Source organism: Ptychodera flava, unplaced genomic scaffold, assembly GCF_041260155.1.
Source record: "Ptychodera flava strain L36383 unplaced genomic scaffold, AS_Pfla_20210202 Scaffold_30__1_contigs__length_3116999_pilon, whole genome shotgun sequence".
NCBI classification, from domain to species: domain Eukaryota; kingdom Metazoa; phylum Hemichordata; class Enteropneusta; family Ptychoderidae; genus Ptychodera; species Ptychodera flava.
This window is the reverse complement of record NW_027248352.1, coordinates 3,031,608-3,040,204: the sequence shown is the minus strand read 5'-3', so window position 1 is coordinate 3,040,204 and position 8,597 is coordinate 3,031,608. Positions and strand designations below refer to the sequence as shown.

The 8,597-nt window shown below is 38.4% G+C and overlaps 1 long non-coding RNA gene across 1 annotated transcript; it reads left to right on the top strand.

Annotated features, from left to right (window-relative positions):
- The first annotated feature begins 4,366 nt into the window (after nt 1-4,366).
- Nucleotides 4,367-5,172, top strand: LOC139127272 (uncharacterized). Its single transcript, XR_011550965.1, has 2 exons — nt 4,367-4,468; nt 4,843-5,172. It is a non-coding gene; the product is annotated as an uncharacterized lncRNA (long non-coding RNA).
- The last annotated feature ends 3,425 nt before the right edge of the window (nt 5,173-8,597 follow it).

Below are 8,597 nucleotides of genomic sequence, written 5' to 3'. Positions count from 1 at the left end.
GGAGACCCTCGACGTAGTACCGAAGGTACTCGCAACTTGCCAACAATTTGACGTAGGACTCTGTTCTCGGTGGACAATACCAACGATGTAATGGCGCTACATGAACTATAGAGACATGAAACGTTAGGAACAATGAACATATACTATGAGAAATCTCCCAATGACGCATGGTCACCACGGGGGGGGGGGGCTGCTTTACTGCCGCACCGCAGTCATGCATGCCCGCGGTTTGGCCATAATTTGGGGGGGTACTGTCATGGGTCTGCTGCGGGCGACTGGTAGCACGTTGCCCGATGCACGGTACCAATAACCCGGTACCGACATCCAGACCGCTATGACGCCTTATTGCCCCTGCCATGGCAGTACATGCATAACCCCGGATTTCGGCCAAACACTTGTCTCCGTGTCGTTCCTTTGCGTTAATGGGTGATTATGGCTTTGCTATAATCATTGTTAACGTCTGGAGGGACACGGGGAGAAGGGTTTCGACCTTGCTAAGTATGGGTCACCATGCACCACTACTTCTACTGCTTGCTGGATGCACTGGAGACGTAACCTTATCTACCAACCGCCTTCAAATTTACCGTTATCTAAACAACTTGCGTCACCCTTGCCACGTCATTATCCATGCGCATATCAGTATGATCAAAGCCACAGATCGTCCATTTCAACTTCTGCCACGCTCAAGTTCACACCACAAAATTCCCACCCACCCTCCACTAGAAAAAAAAAAAAAAAAGCCTCGCTGCAGGCTAGCAGCTCACAATAAAAGATACTGTATGTCTCTATATCGCTAACTTTACATAATAAAGTTCCAGGGGGTACTGTCATGGGTCTGCTGCGGGCGACTGGTAGCACGTTGCCCAATGCACGGTACCGATAACCCGGTACCGACATCCAGACCGCTATGACGCCTTATTGCCCCTGCCATGGCAGTACATGCATAACCCCGGATTTCGGCCAAACACTTGTCTCCGTGTCGTTCCTTTGCGTTAATGAAACACGTGAGCATTTACAGTTCATATCTGGTTTTATCATTTGCCAAGCAACCACAATACATGACCTTCAGTAGTTCGAGTCGAATTTGCTGAGCATGCATTTGCACTTGCATAAATGTGACTTGTTGGGTCATCTTTGAGCCAACCTGAGTCATGTCTTGTTTGTCTTTCCACAAACTCAGTCACTCAGATCATTTTCAGGAGAATATTTAATATAGCTGCCCTTTAAATATGTGACCGCAAGTGGGTGTGGCAGAGGCTTTCTATGAATATCTTTATCATTGCGGGCATGGTTTTCATGGCATGGCCCCTAAGATTGGAGATGTGATACTTGCTTCTATTTCAAGACAGTTTAGAACACAACGACAAACAACAAATATACAGGTACTGAACATTCCTCCGACCTATGAAAGGACAGTGGTTGTTGCATTTAACGATGCCGCATAAATTAATGTTTTGTAAATGTTTGCTTTCCTGCAAGACAATTAGTGACTGAACATAATTAATCCATCCATTTTCAACATGCATGTGAATGGTGATCAGCTAATATCATGCTGTTTTATAACGAGTGTTCTTTGTTCCTCCGCATATTTAGGTTTCTACCGAAAGTTTAAGTTGCTAGACACAGTATTTTCGTAGCGTTTTAGCTTGCAACGGGACTATATACAAAACAACAAACGTGTTTGTTCATACACTGCACGACTAGAGTGGTTTGCAGAACCGGAAAGATCCAAAATATGTGGGGAAAACGGGTTAGGCAAACAAGGTTGTTAATTTATAGCATCGGCGATGCAAACGGTGCTGTCAGTCTTGAGGGTAAGTTTACAAGGTCGCAATATCTGTCAACAAAGGAGAACAGCCGGTACATTCCCAAACACTATATTCAACAGCTACTGATATCTGATATTTTGATTAGGAAAAGGGCAGGAACCCTAGGTTACCTTTACTCAGCCTATGTATACGAACACAGGGATGTTTGTTAGAATAACATTAATGCTATTTTATATATTATGCGATACGGAATAAAGTGCATGAATTTATATAACATCGACTGCTGTATAACATCGACTGCTGTCACAACTTGAACCGATTTTGAAATTATTGAGATCCTGTTGTTTGTGCTTCAATGTGGCGTGTTTTCGTAGATGATGCTGGCCAAGTAATTTGTTGAAAATTAAATAAAATTGTGTGTAAAAGGAAATGCCGCCATTGAGGAGTTAGATTTGCTTACATGAGCAATGCAGATCGGGGATTCAATCACCACTTCAAAAGCAAACATTGTTTACTTTTTATTCTGTGCGAGTTTAATATTAACGATACACGTACCATGTTGCCATAGCTTGGCCTAATTTCAGACGAACAAAGTTCTATCTATCAGTGATGTGTTTACTTGTTTTATTTACTTTTCGATATAGGCGAGGGGCTAAACTAGGGCTTGCACCAAACATAGTACTAGTTGAGGATTTGCGTCAGTGAATTTAGTGTCGTTTTCAACTAATAGAAGAAAGCACATTGAATCATTACATACTTAGATCGCTTGAATTTGGGACATCATCTTTCGTTCATAGAATGATTTCTTCCAATCAAGATAAAATGTATTGTACATTGTCCATTACTATACAACTTACTGAATTTTCTACCCGAGGTTAATAGCTCTGCAGGTAGACAGAATTGTTCTCCAGGCTGTCTTTCACCCGGATAAGTGATGTTTTCAATGTAGTCAGGGGGCTTAGCAAAAATATCGTTACATGGATGACTAAAGTGTCAATTTCTTACAAAAGTTTGCGTATATGTATACATTAAAAGTAGCTTTTGGCATTGCTGCAAAATGTGGGTCACCGTAAAAGCTCGATGACGTCATAAATTTAAAATGACCGCCATAATATTGCTTTAAAATGTTCAAATATTGTTAATTGCGGCAGTAATCAATATTTTTTGAAGAATGACACAAACATCTCAACTTACAAATGAAACATTAAGGGGCGCTGTACTCAACACAGATATTTATTCAATTTTAATTAATTTGTTTACCCAAGATTAAAATATTGATTTGGTTCACCTTTAGCTTGTCAAGCAGTCGTAAGTTGCATGATAGAGAAGTGTTCATTCAGCATAAATGCTGATCACCATTCAGGATTCATATTATTTTCCGTTTAGGTTGCATTCACAAATCCTGGGGCTGGTGGACTTCTAAGGGGTTCGAAAATGTTGGGTTGTTGCGTGGGGGGGGGGGGGGCTGAAGTATTTGTGTTCACTATTATTTTGAACATTTTCCGATTTCAAGGTTGGCTGGTTTTTGAATGGAATAATGAATATTTTTTATTCATCAAATGGTTATAATGTTAGTGATAAAAACGAATGACTTTTATGTCGAACAAATCTAAAAATGAATGAATGGCATAGAATTGTCGTAAACAACTAGGTTATAATGTCTTTCAATATTTCTCTGCAATGTATCAAATACATTTTCTTGCTGTTTACCTACAGCATGCTGAAGCACACAATGTTCAGTTTTTCGACAAAGCTTGTATGTATAAATATTCATGATAATTAAACTAGAGCCCTAACTGAAAGTCATTTATCAATTACACAATGCACGGTACACATACAGGGGTTGCCTTGGCAAGCTGAAGCTGAATACTGAATAGTTCAACATGCTGTGCAAGTAGAACAAGGATGCAAATGTATGAACTAAACAAAACTAGTACTACTGACAAAATTATCAAAGTTAATACAGCTACTGCCCTGCTGGTACCCACAGGCAGTTTCATTGCCTCTGACTCTCACGTAGTCGAAGAAGAATTTGGGTAAAATGACGTCATGACAGTGAAACGCACCTGTACACAAGATCATGCAAGAGAGCAACACACGGCGGACCATGAGACTTGACAGTATCAGGGAATTTTGAATTCAGGCATATAAAAATAATTAAATATTAAAGAAAATAGTTGGGCTCAACATACTTGATTTTCTACAACTGTACAATAATAGATCACTGTTTTTTTCAGAAAATCACTTAACATCAATATATAAACGAAAATTTTAAATTTATGCAGTGAAAGAATATAAAACCAATAATTTTAAATTCATGCAGTGAATGAGTCGTAGAATAACGCAAAAGTAGTGCTTCACACGACATTCAGATATTTGTAAGATTAATTTTGTGGCAGCTTTATCCTAATGTAATGCCCTCATTTCAGAGTTATATCACTAATTGCAAACTTCAGTAAAATATGTGTAACCCTGGTTACGATGTAAGTCACATGATTGATCTTCCATCCAATCTGACAGTTAAGTAATCCGATGGAATTCCCTGATTGCCGTTATCTCCCACAATGCACTGCGAGCAGACAGATACTGCGTTGAGTGGTGTGGTTGTGCAGGCAGAGACTCGGTCTAAGGGATTAGTTCTTCTTGCCAGTAACCAAGACGACGCGGTTGGTCTTTTTGTATGGCTTATGAACTTCTAGGTAGGTTTTCACATTTGTTGCAAAGCTGGATTTGTAACGTGTATTCATGATGTATTTTTTTAAGTCAGAGACCACACCAATTGTGAGGCAGATCGGAGGGGCCATGTGCTTTCCCAATTGGACTGTGAGTCATTCTGAATCTCAAACTTCCATAGTAATAGATTGATTGATTTAGTAGTATTGTACTTTCTGTTTTGATTTTTGAATACCAATAGTTCGACAAAAAATAAACTTGTTCACCTTGACATAAAGTGACTAGAATGGCATTGCCATGCCATGGATTAAGATCCAGTTGATATCACGATCTGCTGACTCAAAGAGCTTATGTAAGTTGTAAGTGCTCTTCTCTTTTTGCATGGCTTATGAACTTATAGTTTCCCTACATACCAACCCATCAATGGAAGCATTTGGATTGCTAATGAGATAATCTGAAAGGAGAAAAGTCTGGAAGACGTTTTGTGTGAATCAGTTTCCCACCCGAACTGGAAGAGGTTACATCAAGAATTCGTAACCGTAGCAACAGGATCGACGTGGACTCTGAACAATTCTGGAGAGTGTCTATTGAGTGAATACTGTAATTGATATGAACTTGGATAGGAGCGTGTCTAGAGTTTCTGTTTGTTTAATCAGTATTGCCGGCTAAACATAGTAGACTTTTTATCATCCTTAGTGTGTAGTAAAATAAACGTCAACATAAACTGCAACGCAAATTGTACGATAATCATTCTTTCCTTTTGTTGTTAATTGGATAATATGAACTTGGGTCCAGGTTTAGTTGACTGACAGTTTAACTACCTGGGGTACATATGCAAAATTAATCCTGAATTAACTTCACACTATTAAATGCTTCACAACACATTCAGATATCTTTCAGTTGAGTATCTGCAGCAGATAACGTCAAATTTGGTTCTTATATGACTAATTACGAAACTATATTTTATATGCAAATGAGCTGTTTATTATATTTGTTCTACTCAATGCTTCTTAGTAAAATTAGATATTTGTAGTAGGTATAATCAAATTTTGTGTAGGAATGTCGGAGTAATATCACTAATTGCACAAGTTGATTAAATATGCAAATGAACATGTAATTGACATGACACTCTCAGTATCATCAAAATGTTCTGAGAATGTCATGGGTGAAAAGTTTCATGAAGTTTTGTGCAGTATATCTTGATATATGACGACATTGTCATTACTATATCCATAGGAAACCATTATATGAAAAATGTTTCATAACTTCATTGATATGCAAGCCACATCAACCAAAATCTAATTAATTCTTGCAATTGGCATGTAGTACTTGTCTACCAAATCTGACTTGAACCCTTTCAGGCGTTTTTGAGTTATTGCGTAAAGAGACAGACAGACAGTCAGACAGACACACACACACACACACACACACAGACATTGCTACATCATTACTCACGTGAGTGAACACGTGAACTTATAAGGAGGGAGGAAAGTGACATAATGCTTTTTCGTTATTATTCATTAGCTGTCATTACTATTCATGAGGGCATGTATATTATTCTGGCGCTGAAACTCTGATTTTTGGTCGAACCCAAAATTTCTGCCCACAATGGTTCTCGGTGGTTTCTGCATCTTCGAAGCCTACTGAATAAGGATCTGCATGACGTCACCCTGGCTCCCTCTGGCATTCAAGAGGGCCAACAAGATGGCCGTCAAAACATGTAAATGGTAATATCTCAGCTCTATGAAATGTTGTCAAAGTGATTTTGGTGTCATTTGCCAGGTAAACAGGGCCAAGGAATTTATTTCTTTCATTGCCCAACATATGCAACTCTTAATTTGCGTAAAATCGAAGGTGACCTCAAAAACAGGTAAAATGCCATATCTCAGCTCCATGAGGAACCGTTGGAGTCATTGATGTCTCTTTCGTCAGGTATATGGGGTAAGGAACGCAAATGTTTCTTTGCCTGACATGTACAACCCTTATTTTGCATAAAAATCCAAGATGGTTGCCAAGACGGCCTCCAAAACAGTTAAAATTCATATGTCAGCTCCATGAGAAGCTGCTAATTGGAGTCATTTTGCTCTCCCGTGCTAGGTGTATTTGGTTAAGCAATTCATATATTTTATTAGCTGACATGTGCAACCCTTAATTTGCATAAGAATTGCATAAAATCTAAATACCTATTTCAATGTATAACGAGTCATATCTCAATACACTGTGCCACTAATTTTGGCGTCTTTCGGCATGTTATATGGGTCAAAGAATTGGCATCTTTTGTTATATTTACTGTAAAATCAACAATAAAATCTGAAATTGATACTAACAATCAAAGATGGCTGCCATGTTGGTTTCCACAACAAATATCAAGGTATATCTTAGCTGAAGTTTCATCGTAGAGTTCAAGGCTGAAGTATAAGTTTCTTTCGTTATATAAAATGGAACATATTTCATTGAAAGCCAAGATGACCATCCAATATCAACTATAGCCAAACAAATGGATGCAACACAAATACTAAGTCGTATCCTAACAAACCAAGCAATTTGAGACCTAGTTTAGTTGTGTTTGAGGTTTCATTGGTCGCACGGTTTACATTACTTGTTTTCTGAGCTGGAAAACTCATACTTCTAATAAAGGGATTTTATCCCGCATTGCCGTTATAATGGTTTCCTGAAACATTACACCATATTTTTATTTATCCACCATACTTCGATACAAGGTTGTATGTGTTTGAGTCCGTTTGAGGGGTCATGGAATTCACACTTCCATTTATATAAATTGTCAAACCATCCCTTTAAGTTAAATTTTAATGAACTGTACCTTTCCATACAATGTGAAGGGTCATTTTATCATTTGCCAAGCAACCACAATACATGACCTTCAGTAGTTCGAGTCGAATTTGCTGAGCATGCATTTGCACTTGCATAAATGTGACTTGTTGGGTCATCTTTGAGCCAACCTGGGTCATGTCTTGTTTGTCTTTCCACCAACTCAGTCACTCAGATCATTTTCAGGAGAATATTTAATATAGCTGCCTTGCAAATATATGACCGCAAGTGGGTGTGGCAGAGGCTTTCTATGAATATCTTTATCATTGCGGGCATGGTTTTCATGGCATGGCCCCTAAGATTGGAGATGTGATACTTGCTTCTATTTCAAGACAGTTTAGAACACAACGACAAACAACAAATATACAGGTACTGAACATTCCTCCGACCTATGAAAGGACAGTGGTTGTTGCATTTAACGATGCCGCATAAATTAATGTTTTGTAAATGTTTGCTTTCCTGCAAGACAATTAGTGACTGAACATAATTAATCCATCCATTTTCAACATGCATGTGAATGGTGATCAGCTAATATCATGCTGTTTTATAACGAGTGTTCTTTGTTCCTCCGCATATTTAGGTTTCTACCGAAAGTTTAAGTTGCTAGACACAGTATTTTCGTAGCGTTTTAGCTTGCAACGGGACTATATACAAAACAACAAACGTGTTTGTTCATACACTGCACGACTAGAGTGGTTTGCAGAACCGGAAAGATCCAAAATATGTGGGGAAAACGGGTTAGGCAAACAAGGTTGTTAATTTATAGCATCGGCGATGCAAACGGTGCTGTCAGTCTTGAGGGTAAGTTTACAAGGTCGCAATATCTGTCAACAAAGGAGAACAGCCGGTACATTCCCAAACACTATATTCAACAGCTACTGATATCTGATATTTTGATTAGGAAAAGTGCAGGAACCCTAGGTTACCTTTACTCAGTCTATGTATACGAACACAGGGATGTTTGTTAGAATAACATTAATGCTATTTTATATATTATGCGATACGGAATAAAGTGCATGAATTTATATAACATCGACTGCTGTATAACATCGACTGCTGTCACAACTTGAACCGATTTTGAAATTATTGAGATCCTGTTGTTTGTGCTTCAATGTGGCGTGTTTTCGCGATGATGATAGCCAAGTAATTTTTTGAAAATTAAATAAAATTGTGTGTAAAAGGAAATGCCGCCATTGAGGAGTTAGATTTGCTTACATGAGCAATGCAGATCGGGGATTTAATCACCACTTCAAAAGCAAACATTGTTTACTTTATATTCTGTGCGAGTTTAATATTAACGATACACGTACCATGTTGCCAATAGCT